Source organism: Pezoporus flaviventris, unplaced genomic scaffold (assembly GCF_033815535.1).
Source record: "Pezoporus flaviventris isolate CSIRO_AGI_PZ_B2104156 unplaced genomic scaffold, CSIRO_AGI_Pfla_v1 ptg000036l, whole genome shotgun sequence".
NCBI lineage: Eukaryota > Metazoa > Chordata > Aves > Psittaciformes > Psittacidae > Pezoporus > Pezoporus flaviventris.
The window spans coordinates 43,754,184-43,767,980 of record NW_026892584.1 but is presented as its reverse complement, the minus strand read 5'-3'; the positions used below and the strand labels follow the sequence as shown (position 1 = coordinate 43,767,980).

The 13,797-nt window shown below is 41.7% G+C and overlaps 1 protein-coding gene across 4 annotated transcripts in view; it reads left to right on the top strand.

The window, feature by feature from the left end:
- Positions 1 to 13,797, top strand: part of BRF1 (BRF1 RNA polymerase III transcription initiation factor subunit) — a 176,123-nt gene that overhangs the window by 113,986 nt on the left and 48,340 nt on the right. The window lies entirely within an intron of this gene.

The window sequence follows — 13,797 nt, the reverse complement described above, 5'->3', positions numbered from 1 at the left end:
TTTTACTGAAAGGAAGCAGAAAATACTTTCTTTTTAAAGTCAGAAGTTTAAGGTCGGGCTCAGCTTTCATATAGAAATGTATGTGTACACCTAAGACTGTAGAAGTTGTTTTCTGTGACAAAAGACCTGGACATTTACAACTGTGTAGTAGAAATAAGGGAATGAGTATGAAATGGGAGAGAGTAAATAATGCTGTAAAGTAGTACATGCAAAGAAATCTGGAGCAAGAAACAATCTTGAGATAGGTATAAATGCAGAAACCAGAAGTAAACAGCTGTACAGTGGGTGAAAGGATACCGTTTTTCAGCAAATTTGTTAGTTAAATCCCACATTTGATTTAGTTACAGTGGGGAGACCACCATGTGCTCACAAATGGGAAGGAAGTGAAACAGTTCTCTGTGACCAAATCTTTAAGACTTATATAGGAATAAGGCAAATGACTGATTTTTGGAAGTTATGCTTAATGGTCCTTACTAATTTCCTGCTAAAGATTAATTCCTGCAAATCTACATTGAAGTCATGTGTTGAGATGCAGCAACATCCATATCAACATGAAATTGTGTCACTGGTGGTGGTATTGTATGCTGACAGTGTTTTTCATTTAATAAAACATACTTCAGTGAGAAGTTGCTTTTCCATAAAGTCTCTCTTTTGCATGTCAAAGCCATAGTTTTTGGAATGCTCAGTAGGAGCACTGCTTTCCATGCTGATACTGTGTCTCATGGCTTTGTAGCTGCTGTAGAACTAGCATGAAGCTCTTGTTCTTCCTCAAGAGCAAAGGTAAAAGCCCAGGTTTATACTTCACTATGTGAATGTGAATATGCAGGTGTGTTGGGGTGTGATACTGTGGATGCTACTGGTTGAGGTTAAGTGCTTGCCTCACTGTCTCATTCCCCTCCTATCTGCTGGCATTAGTACACATGTAGTTGCCTCCCTCATCTGGGTCTGTCAAAAATGTCACAGGCTCATGCAGCCATTTTTAATAAGAGTCATTTTGGCAGATGCATGCTAAGCAATGATGCCTTGGCTGGTACAGCAGCAGGCAGGAGCGGGGCAGTACATGCTGTGGAGGGAAGGGGCATGGGGCTGAGTCTCGGGGGGCAGAAACCAGCTCCCCCAGTTCAGCTGGGGTTGGAGGAGCACTTTGCACCATGTCTTTGTGGCAGCAAAGAATATGTATTTGGATGCGGAGAGCAGCATTTGCACTTGCACTGAGGTATCAGTGCTGGACAGGTTTAATGATCCATCAGTGAATTGGAGTGGACAATTTCAGAGATGCTGTTGCCCAGAATCATTTTATATGCAGGGTCTTTGTAGAGGGAGTAAGGTTGATGCTTGAGTTCAGCTCCAGAAATGCAACACTTAGAAATCTGGGAGCAATGAAGGAGTTTGATTTAACAAGGTGGAGAGGGAATTCAAAAAGGCATTTTGAATTCTCTCCTCAAAACCCCTTCTTTTAAATTTAAAGTTTACTGCTTTATCTTGATTTTCAGAAAGCTTGCATGAAACTTTCTTGCCTGAGAGCTTGATAGAAACTCTTGAAGTACTTTGACTGAAACAGAAAATTTAATAGTGAGGCATTTTGAACATGGAACGATGTTTGTGGGCGACTAATTTAAACAGGTACTAATATGAAACAGTATTGTACTTGAAAGAATACAGTTGGTGTACACACAAAGTGGGTAGAATATCACTGGGAGCAATAAAATTGAGAGATTCTTCATTGTGCTTTCATTGCAAACAATTTTTGTGGTAAGGCCTGTGAAGCAATTGAAATGCGGAGAGCTGGCACATCACTAGATTGATAATTCCTCCTGCTCCTTACAACTTATTCTCAGTACAGATGTCCCCAATTCTTTTCTTTCTATGACATTAAAGTTTCTTGTTTGCTTCAATTTCATGCCTGCCTCAAACGTAGCATTTTTTTAAATTGTCCCTCCAATTTATTTTTCTTCTTAGAAGTTTAGATCAGATGAAATTTAACTGCTGTTTCTTATCCTAAGGTTTATGCTTAAACTTCTAACGAGCTTGTTTTTAAGAACAGTCTTCCTTGAGAGAGCACTTGGCTGATCCATCAATAATTATGTAGTAATAAAGCAACTGTGTAAAAATGGCACCTACATGCCAAACCGATTGGTTTGCAGAGGCACTGACAAAGATGTGTGTTTATTACATTTTACTACTTTTGGTTCTACAGATGCAATACAGCTCATTTTATTTTTGGCGTAAGCACCACGCAGAGTAATTTCCAATTGTGGAATGTTTATGATAATAAGGATGTATAACTCGGGAGAGCCCAGATGACTTTCAAATACCAGCATGAGTTTGCAGTGCTGGTGGTTTAGGAAAGAAAAAAAAAAAAAATGAGCATTTTTTTATTTTATTTCTTTGCTTAACAAATTTTTTAAGCAATCGCTGGGGCAAAACACACAGGGAACCCTACAGTGTCATGTAGTTACTCTTCTGAATTAATTGCTGTTATATTAGTTGTTGATTCCCCAAGATTTGGCAAGCTTCCTCATTCTCCTTGCTGCATCCAAAGATTTCTACTTTTAATTTTACTACAATATGGAGGAAAATACAGTGTCTAAAACTAACACAAAAGCCTGAAGTTGTTATTTTTGTTTCCTTCCTTTTTTTTTTTCTTTAAGTGCCAGTACAGTTAAGGCTGTGATTGAGATGACTTTGTGTTGTTCAAGTCTGTTCTCTTCTTTTGGGCAAAATGTGGCATAACTTAATCAGTAAGTTTTTATGGCCAGTAGATGCACAATCATTTTGGTCAGTCAAACTGGTTGATTGCAGGGTCACCACAGGGATGATATTGTAGCACCTGAAAATCACCTTGAAGATTAAACTTTTGTGGATGCCTCCAGCATGGCCTCCTGGTACTCCTTGTTGGGTTTCCCCAGGGTGATGTTTGTGGGTACGGGTAACTTGGCACAGCCACACTGGCTGCCTGTCAGCAGCGTCCTATCTGTAAGATGCTTTAATTGATGTGCAAAGCTTCTCTTGGCAAAGGCCAAAAGTCATGGATTCTCTGCTGTTGCTGACAGAGTGACTTGGCCTTATCTTGGGTCTGTTGTGCCCAGTTCAGAGTGAGGGGTGCGGTTAGTCCTGCTCCCAGGAGACTCTCGTGGCATAGCTCCATCTTCACCCCCTTCGTCCCTGGAGCAATGGTAAAGTTGAGATCCATGTGCGTGGCTTCTCTCAGCAGGAGGTGAGAAGCTCTTCTGCAGACCGATTTGCTGCCACAGCCTTCAGTTCTTTGTGGCAACTTATAGCTACGTCAGCAACCACTTTCAGCTCAGATCATTCATTTCAGTTGGCAGTCATCGACAGTAATGTTCCTTTGCTTGGCTTTATTTTAGCATTTCAAGATTTTTATGTTGGTTTTGATGGCTTGAAGGGAATTGTGTGGGAGTGTTTTGTCTGGACTTTAGTATTGTCTGCTTTATCTTGCTAGTAAGATTCAAAATCTTATTCAGGAGACAAGGTTTTTGTCTGTGAACCTTGCTGGCTCTTCCCTCATCAGTCCCTTCTGTCAGCCCATTATCCCAGGCTTATTTCACTGCACAGTTACTGATGCTTAAGTCTGCTGTGGAAAGGGTTTACCTAGTTAAAGCTAACATAAACAACAAACTATCCTAGTCTTATCAAAAGAAGTAAAAGGAATAAAGAAATAAAATATAAATAAATAAATATCTATTCCATAGGAAAGGACAGTAGGTCTGAATTTGAAATGATGATCTGGTGGGTTGGGTTTCATTTTGTAATGAAATAGGAAAAAGTTATCCAGAGCTTAGTTTCAGAAGCTAACTTTGGTTTAGTTACTTCAAAATAAACTTCACTGATTTTGGAGAAATCAACATTGTATGTAATGCTGAGTATATTTAAATGAATTGGTACATAAAATGCACATCCCTCTCTCCAAATGGGCTGCGGACATGTAGTCGTGTTTTTGAGGACTGGTGTCATAATACAGTATGTTATGATGAACTTAGATTAAGCCTCATGGGAAAGCATCATGATTCAGTTAATTAAAGAACAACAATTTTGATACTATGCCATATGCTGTAAAATAAAATGAGTACATTGCAGAAAGAGCCCTGAATCCTTTTTGTCTGTGTGGAGGCTTAGCCATGATTTATGACTTTCTTCTTGCCTCTGTGTTACTGTGTTAAATAGAGGCCTAATATATTTAAATAAAGAATTAATTACATTTGGATGTGGGACTTCATCTCTTCCAGTGCTCTCTTTGAAACGTGTTACCTATCTGCCTGGTTCTTGAGACTTACTAAAATCTGTCCAAAGTCTTTCTTTGCTCTGCATCTAATCAGCATTTAAACAGGGTCCTTTGTGTGCCTGTAACCTGGAGAAGACTGTCAGGTTAGTGAGAAACTGTAAAGTCAGCAATATGTAACCTATCTAAAATGACATATTAAATATAGTTCTGTTACTGTATAAACTTTATATACAAGTCAGATGTTGAGATTAATCAGAATGACAGGTTGTACAAGCATATGGCTGGCCTTTCTGATAGCCATTAGCTTGAAAGGCCGGCTTTGAAACCGGCTCCGTTATTTATAGGTGAATCATGCTGCTGGGTTTTGTCAGGAAAAGGTTATTTCTCCAGCTCCACTGAAACCTCCTGTGCACAGAAGTGCCTTTTTCCACCATTCCTGGAGAATAAGACAAATTATTCTCCAGGAACTTCTCCACAACTTTCTTCTTTTGGAAAGTTGTGGTGTTGGAGGGCATTCCAACACTGTAATGATGGATCTCAAGCATATGGAGTACACATGCTAATTACACTATGCTTACAGTTCAGTTTATCCAAATGCCAAGGCATTGGGGCCTCAGAGCTGCTGCAGGCAAAATGTTAAGATCCTTCACCACTGTCTACTGTGCATCTGGGAAGAGGTTCACTGCAGTCCCTAAAACATCTGGGGAGAGGAGGAGGGAACACATGTACGTTCCCTAGAGGAGTTTATTGTGCTGTCTGCAGCAAGGTTGTGCTGCAGTTTGGGCCAGATGGCCAAGTGAGCTTGCCATACTCCACTGAAACCTCAAGCCTGTATTTTGACTGCAGAGATCTTTAGATGCTTCATGCAGTTGCCTAAATGGACACAAAACTTGGGGCAGGGCTCCTATGAGAGCTCTGTTGGTGTCTAGAGCAAGTACTTTGCCGCTTACCTGTTTCTCAGCCATTATGCATGTTCAGAGACAAAAAGGCAGCACTTCATCCAACAAGAAACAGCACAACCTCTGTGATTTCTATTTAAAAGCATGGTCTGTGCTGGCTGTGGCCATCTGTTTTGTAATGGGCTCTTAACACAGATCTGTGTTTCTGTAGCTGCTGCCTTTTAAGAATTCAAACCCATGTCCCCTACTTCCAGGTTTGTAAACCTCTGGTCCAGATCACTGAACTAGAGGCAGGATCTTATGTGTGTGATCTCTCTCTGCTCCATGCCTCTGATAGTCCTGTTGGCATAAAACACTGCTTGTTAGGTGCTCTGAATCCAGCCCCCATCCACTACAGAGCCTTTCTCCTTTGGGCTAGGTTCCTACCTAACTGCTTCATTTACAAAGCTTTTGCTTTCTGCAGGGTAGCTTTTGCTCTTGCCTGTTACTCTACTAGAGTAATAATAAATAATAATGATAATAAAGCTCCTTTTTTTCTCCCCATCTCTGTAATTCCCTGCTTGCTATTTCTCATTAGCAGTGAAGGAAGAAAGAAGCTGGGTAACAAAATGAGAAATTTCTTACCTGATAATTTTCTGTCAGTTAACAGCTTCTCACCATTCAGCCCACCTGGACAGTGTGGTAAATGGCCAGGATGCAAATTGATTAATCTTTTTTCCTCCAAATAAAGACTCGGGTTGTGTAGTTTCATACCCTATATTATGGTGTTGTCTTAATGCTAATAATTCCTTGCTGAAGCTTTTCCATAGCCCAGGTGGCTTCTGGTGGGTGGTGCTGAGCTTGTTGCCAGATCTACTGTAGACCAGCTCTGAAGCTCAAGTAGGAGGCAGAAGTTAGCCCACCTTTGCTGAGAGACAGTAAGGGCAATCAGAAGAAAACTGTAACTGAAAAGTTCAATGCATTCCTCTTTCTCACTCATCTGGGTGAGTTACTTTGCTGGGCCATTTTTAACTGGAGCAGGTCTTTGGTCCGGACCACAGTACTGGAGCAAGAGGAAGACCGTTTCTTTAATGGGAGAGCTGACATAGGCCAGGTGAGGGTGGAATTGAATCTGTGGCCTTCAGTGCTGGCCTGTGTGCCTGTTCCAGGGGTGGGAGTGCAGGGGAAGTGTGGTGACCGATGTGGCGAGAGATAGGTTGAGTTAGGCTGGGCTGTAGTTTGTACTTCATTATGGTGGTTCAACCACTTGTACTTCTGCTAAAGGAAAATTGCTCTAATTTTTGGGCAATTTGAACCAACCGTGACTTTTCAGTGATGTCCTAGGAAAATAAGTTAGCTTTGCTTTTGAGTTCCAGTCGCTCAAATTAGCCTTTAAGTGCTGTATTGTGAGTCTCCTTTAATCTTTCCTCTGACTTTGTAGCTTAAGAACTGTGTGTGTATATATGGCTGTATACACTTAAAGATTTTTTCCTGGTAGGACAGAAGTGGATTTTTGATTTGAAAATACATAGATAAAAATAATCCAGGCAAAATTCTATGGTTAACTCTAAAATTGTCTGTAGCGCAGAACTCGCCATCTAGTCTTATCTGGTGCAAGGAGGGCGGCATGTTACAATGTAGATGTACTTCTCATTAAAACATATGTCCTTCTTCTGGGGTTGCTGAGCACAGGCCAGGCAAGGATCCTGGGCTAACAGGGACAGACAGCAGAGCATTTAGCGCCCACAGCAAGACCTGGCTACTTAACCAGTGAGCTGCAGTTGCAGAAATGATGCTTCAGCACTTAAACATGAAACCAGCTGTTCCCTTTATGGCTGGCTCGGGTGTAAAGTGCTCTTGCTGTTTTACATAGTGGTCTGGCAGCATGGGAGAGGCGAGCTGGAGATGGATCTAAGCCCAGCTACCTTTGCTGTCGGCTCTCCAGGGCTTTGTACAGCCCTCACCCTTTGCAAGAGATACGGCGGTGCTTTGTGGGGTTTGGAGAGCGGAACTGATTAAGATGCTGGTCAGTTCTTCTCCCTGGCCTCTCCCTTTATATAAACTGTTACTGTTGGATACCTCTGCAGAATCAAAAAAAATGCAGAAAATACAGGCCAGAAGGCACCAAAAAGAAGGAAAGGTGGGGGAAGGGAAATGAGAGAAAAGATGCCAAGCACAACATAAAAAGCAAAGGAGGAAAATGTATCAGGGAATTGGTGATCATAAGGAAAAGAGCAGTAAGTAGGGGAAATCTGTCCTTACAGTGTCCATTTTAAAAACTTGTGTGTCCATAACTTCACAAGCAGTGAAGGGTAAATATGTGGATGAGCACTGAGATGTGTGTTGCACATTTGGCGGGGGTGCTGTGATTGGTTTTGGCCTTATTGATGCAGAAATAGCAAGGTGGAGAAGACTTGTGTCTGTGCATGGGAGCTCTTGCCATCTCTGGGCTTTGGAGCCAGAAAATGTCACTTGTGGTTGCTAATTAGTTGTGTTTCTGGGTGAGCATTTGTCAAGTTGATCATTGATGGTTATTGGTTTCATCACAAAAAACATTTTTTTTCATATTGTTTGGGCAGCCGTCCTGTGAGCACTTGGTCACAGCAACAGGGTAGTGAGATTACAAAAGAATGATGAGTTGTGTGAAGTAGGTTATATAAAGGATACTCTTTTTCGCTCTTTTTCACTCTTTTTGAAAGTGCTGCTGGGGACATGAGCGTTATTCCGAAAAAGGAACATCTGCTGCTGGTTTTGAGGACAGTGTCATAATGTTCTGTAGTCCAAACCCTTAACTTCCAGCTGTATTTATTTCAGGAGGTTGAAAGGATTTTTTTCTTAAGGGCTTTTTATATTGCTATATAGTTCCATAAGCATGAACTTACCTTTTCAAAGAAAAATCTTCAGAATCAGAAAGGCATTGTTTATTGCTGCATTATTTTTGCACTACCTGCTTTAAAAAAGCATATATTGTGTGGAGGATTTCTGGAAAGAATGGAGTGATTGTTTTTCTGACGAACTAGCCTCCAAGTTAACAAGTTTCCATGTCTGTTAGACTAGTGGCTTAACCTTTAACTGGATATAAACTATGTGGATGTGGTTTGGTTAGATCATCCGTGGACTGTGAGGTGAAACAGTAGCGTTTCTTTCAGTGTGGATGTGCTGCCAGAAAAGCAGCAGGGTTGTTGGGTTTTGTTTTTTTTCCCCCCTTAAATTGAAATTTAATTTCTAAGAAATATGTTTAGTATCTAATAAAAGTTCTGTGAGCAATGACTGCAGGAAAAGCTTTTTTCATCATTCATTCCCATATATCATTAAGCACACAAATTTGAAATTCTGTTCCTGTGATGGGATAATTGTTCTGTGACCGCTGTACGAAGGCAGCTTATGTGGGATGTCAGTCAGCTGCTGCAGGACAGATGTTGCACCTGGAGCTTGAATCTCAGTTTGAGCAAATAGAAATGTAAGCACTTAATAAAGATAGGTTTGTAGTTATGCGCCAGGCTAAGGCCAGGACTTGAAGGAAAAGCTCTTTCTGCCTAGAGGGATGTAGATGAGTCCAGTCAGTAAGTGCAAACCAGCTGGGGATGGTCCTAGCTTTTGTGCCTCTTTGCTGTGTGAGAAGATCCTCTTTTCGGCACATAGGAGCAAAAAAAGAGCTAATGAGCTCTTGTACCTGCTTTTGTACAGGCTTCCCTTGCACTGCTGCTCTCTCAGGCTTGCGATAGTAGGTTATGTAGCAGATATGTGAAATTCCTTTGCTTTTATTAGATTGTGTCTTTTCCCTCTTCGCTCATTGGTTGCACCCTTTGGGTTTTGCCTCTACACTCCTTATAGCCCAGCGTGAGGAGCTGGCTGGTGGGCACTTCGCACTGCCTGGAGTGTGTGTCCTGCGGCTTCCAGGCAGCCCAGTGCTGGTGGCGATGCCTCCTGCCATCCCTCCATGTCAGGAACAAACGTTTCTGGGAAGAACGGGCCTCAGCCTGTGTGGCGCAGTGTGTTTACTTTCTCTGAAAGAGCTAGCAGCCTGGAAACTTGGCTCTGGCTGGAGAGGACCCCTTAACCTTACCTTGGCAGAAGGAAATAATAAAGTGAGAATCTTAATTTATCTTTATGCTGTATGCATGGCCTCGTGTGCTCCGTGTGCTGTCAGACCTGAATCCTGGTGTTGAATTGGCACTATGAAGAAATAGGTTGTAATTTTCAAGGTGGCTTCAGGTACAATAAAACGAAAACTGTTTTCACTTAAATACGAGTGTACATACCATGCATTCTGTGACCTTACCTTGTCAGTAAGTGCAATTAAGTTTGCCTTGTCCTAATGTTTTGTTTTTGTGGCATGCTTCTGTTATGATGGCACATGATGACATTGCCGAAGGTGACTGTGAGGAACTGGAGCCCTTGGCAGCCACAGGGTGCATACTGTGGTATGGGAGCATGGTGGGGAAGGCTGGGATTACACTCAGAGGTGCTTTATCTGGAGCAGGAGATTGGAAAGTTTAAAACTGCCAAGATAACCTCCTAGCCCCTTATGACTAATACTGGCAGCATACTCTGCTCGTCATCGCCATGGACTCTTGCATACACCTTGGTGCATGGCTGGTTCATTCGCACGCCCATCGATCCTTGTATGCCGCACTTCATGCCACACTGCTGCTGCTGCTGCTGCTACTGCAGCATTTTCACATCCATTTCTCTTCTGTACCTGATTGCTACTGCACTTTGTCTGCCCTGTGCTGCTGCCGCTCCCCTCCTGGTTACCTGCATGTAATGACTGTTCTCTTCATGCCCCTCAGTAAATCAGTTATCTTCCCCTCCAGATGGGTTCTTGTCCCCTCTGATCAGCTAATCAATTATATCGTGGCACGGTTGTGCAGTGCCTTTTTGACGCTAAGCTACAGCCTTCGCTTCATGTTCCTTGCAGCTCCCAAAGTGGCACTGGCACCACTCAACAGATTTAGCTGCAAAAGTGTTTCTTCCCTGTCAGGTTCCTCGATGATCTGTGGGAACTTTCTGTGGCTCCTGTCAGTTTTAATCCCTCCCTGGAGAGCAATAATCAATCCCAGTATTTCTGATGCCCCAGGCTTAGGTCGTTTTTTTTGTTGGTTAAGGATTTTTCTTAGTGAAAAAACCCCTCCCAATTATTTTCATGTTTTGTTGTGATCTCAACCCAAAGTGTTTCTTAAATGCTGTAAGTGCTTAGCATCTGCTGGTGTGCTGAATAGGTGGAAGGGTTCTTTGTTTAAACTCTTCGGCTCTTTGACTGCTACACAACAGTGTGAAGGAGAGTGTATTTGCTCCGTGGGACCAGAGCATCAAGTGCCTTCTATTATATCTGCTCCAGAGAATTTCCTGGGAAGTGTTCAGCCTCCATTTCTGTCTGTAAGGAAATCCTCTTATCTGGGCAGAGCAATAAATAGTGCTGCCTCCTGTAATAGAAACAGAAAAACACATTCTTCATGTTGCTGTTTTTAAAAATGTGGGGTTTAAAATATTATGGCTGGAATGATTCTTCTGTAATAAGTTCACATAATAGCGTGCGATGTATACATTTAAGTAGCTGAACAGAGGTAAAGAGAGGGGGAGATGGTGTGTTGAAAGAGGGTTTAGCATGCATTTAGTAATGACAACAGTAAATAAGCCTACAGGTTTACAAACCTAATCCCTAGTGTCTGATTGTAGCCCCTGTGTCTACCAGAGTCGGTTGGAAAGACGTTAAAAGGCTGTAAAGAAAGGGCTTTGGGGGGGGTTTATTTGTAAATATTGGGGGAGCTCACTGGGTGAATGATAGTTTCAAGTGGCATGAACGTAGTTGATTTGAGACCTCGATGGAAAGCTGTGGAAGTGCCTGTCGTGGTGCGCTTTGCCATGGAGATGTTAGGTGAGGATGTAGTAGGCTGCTGTTCGCTGCCTTGCTCTGCACTCTTCCCAATAATACTTCCCTTTAAGAGTTGGCTTGGGGGGGTGTTTTAACACCCAGCTTACTTCTTCCTGTGCCCTGCAGTAAAGCGGTTGTTTTTCTTAGCAGAAGAAATCCATGTCTAAGAGCCATTCCACGTGACGCTGCTGCTTTTATAAATAAGCTTTTAAGAGGTTGGACCAGATGTTGGCCACATCTGTGGTTTTATTTCATCAAACATTTTATTCCGGCTCTTTTATTAAAAGAAAAAATGATCATTTAGAAATTGTTTTGAAAAGTTTAGCAGCTGGGAAGATCTTTCTGGTATACAAAAAAAGCAAGGGGTTTACTTTCTGTGTGCTGGAGTGAGCCGTGTAACATCAAGCAGACAGGTATTTACAGCTGGGAGGTCTACTCCTGTTGGAAATTATTGCCATGGAAATTTTCACATCAAAATGGATGTATTCCGTTTTGAATTGGCATTCTGCAACAAAACACACTTTTTTTTCTCAGTGAAAACTAGGGATTCTGAAAAGCCCCTTGCATTTAATGAATACCTATTGCCTTGGCAGGAAAAAGGACAACTTGCGGGCAGAGGGATATCCTGCAATTACTCCCTCTACTGCTGTTATGGGGTCTAAGAAGTCCTTATTCCATATAACTTGCTTCTGGATTCTTCACTGCAATTTAACAGTTGGAGAATGAGCTTTCCATCCCCATTGCTAATTGATCCAATGAGAAAAACTGGCACCTAATTAAGTAACAACTTATATTTAAAATGACATGTGAAATTGTCCATGGTGCCTGAAATTACATCATTTTCACTCTGGCATATTAGGGCTGTATAAGTGAACAGGCACCTACTGTACCATGACAAACTAAATTTTAAATCTCTGATCCAAAAATATAGCAGGGTGCAGAAGGAGTGAGGTGTTTAATGATGAATAAAAGCAGTTGCAGCTTGATTTCAGTAGGTTTTTTTAATTGTTCTTAAGATGCTGTGGCAGTTTTTACAACAAATAATTTTGGGATGCAATTTTGTGTAAAGTTGAGCGGTGATGTGTATTTCTGTTACCACTTCCAATTTTTGATTTTCTAGCCTAGAATTTTCAGTAGTTACTGGTGATTTTTGAGGATGGCTCCCTTTTTCTGTGTCCACAATTCCAAGTCTGTGTAGATACTCAATATTTAAATTTGTCTGGTGCAGTGAATACGGAAAAAGAAAAGAACCCTTTATTTGCTCAGATAAACCAAATTGAAAATTGGGGGTGTTTTTTTTACCCAAAAACTTTGAGGAAACAAAAGGTAGATAACACAAAGAAGGGGGAGGTTGTCCTCCCTTCTGTCCTACAATTTGGTGGTTAAAGCACTTTACCCAGAATATGGGAAACGCTGTGCAAGACCCATTTCTGCACAAATAGCTTAAGACCTAGGAGACAGGTTATTCTGGCCTGGGCACACTCTTGCACTCTGCTGTTGAGCTATTTTAGTTTGTGTAATGAAGCATTTCTTGGACCCAGGTAGGCAGTCTCCTGGGAAGGTGTCTTGGACATTAGACGACAGCATTTACTCCTTTTCTTGGTGAATATTTAAGCATTTTGCTTACTGGAAGTTTCTGTTTCTGTTCCAGCAGAAGATACATTGTAGTGCAGAATACGCTGGTCTTCCAGGGGTGATACAGCATACAGTGATTCCTCTCTATGCTTTGCTAAAAAATTCCAGTGAGTTGTATTAAAGAGGTGGCAAATCGCTGGGACCTATTGTGTCACCTTGCTTTTCCTCTCCAGTCTTGAGCTAGGGTGTGCTTTGCCACGTCCTTGGGTCGCATCCCTGCCTCACTGGCAGGGTGCCTGCAGGAGGAGCTGGTGGTCCTGGTGCAGAAAGTTCTGCCTTTACATCACTGTACAGAGATCAGACCAGAATTAAAGCAAATGTACTGAATATATATAGTAGTTATAAAATCTTTCATACTTTTAAAGTATTTTGGGGGCAGAAAGGTTGTAAAATAGATCTGGTGCCTGGGACTGAAACACAGTTAATTTTTAAACGTGACAGCAATAAGAAATGTTCCTTAAGGCATATTAAGTCATATTAACATCATATTATCTGAACTGGTGGAATTGATATTATGAAACAATATCAGAAAAAAATCAAATCATGGTGTTACACTCTTCCTTGTGACAGGAATGAGTAAAACCCATTTCACATATGACTTAGCATGGAAAGTTCAAAACTTTGTGTTGGTTGTTTAAAGTGGTTTTTGAAAAGACATCTGATACTGATAAAGGTCTGAGTTGAGCAGAACCATCTCAAGAAGCACAGCCTATATTCCTAACCAGGTGTTTTGGTTGGATTCCTGACCCTGTGATTCCATGTACTTTAGGCAACTGGTTTAAATGCCCGAGTTTTGCAAAGAAAAGCATCATTTGTGTCTTCGGGGAATACTCATAATTCCTACCTTTGCTTGTCTTCCGCCGTTTGGTTGCCATAACCTGATGCTGGATCAAAGAGCTGCAGCTGCCTTCCTCTGCCACTGATCCAGAGCTGTACTGCTCAGAACCTCTGCTCCTTGGGAAAGTACCAGACTGGGCAATCAAACCATTCTTGGTTTGTGGAGAGCAGGAACTGTGAAGATGCCATGATGTTCTGCACCATTTTGGTTTGAATTTGTTATTGCAGATTGTTGAAACGGTATTTGTTTATTTTTTCTGCAAGTAAACTGGTTAGGTCATCTCTTGTCTAGTCATGATTAGACGTAATGGAGGAGACCAAGAAAATTG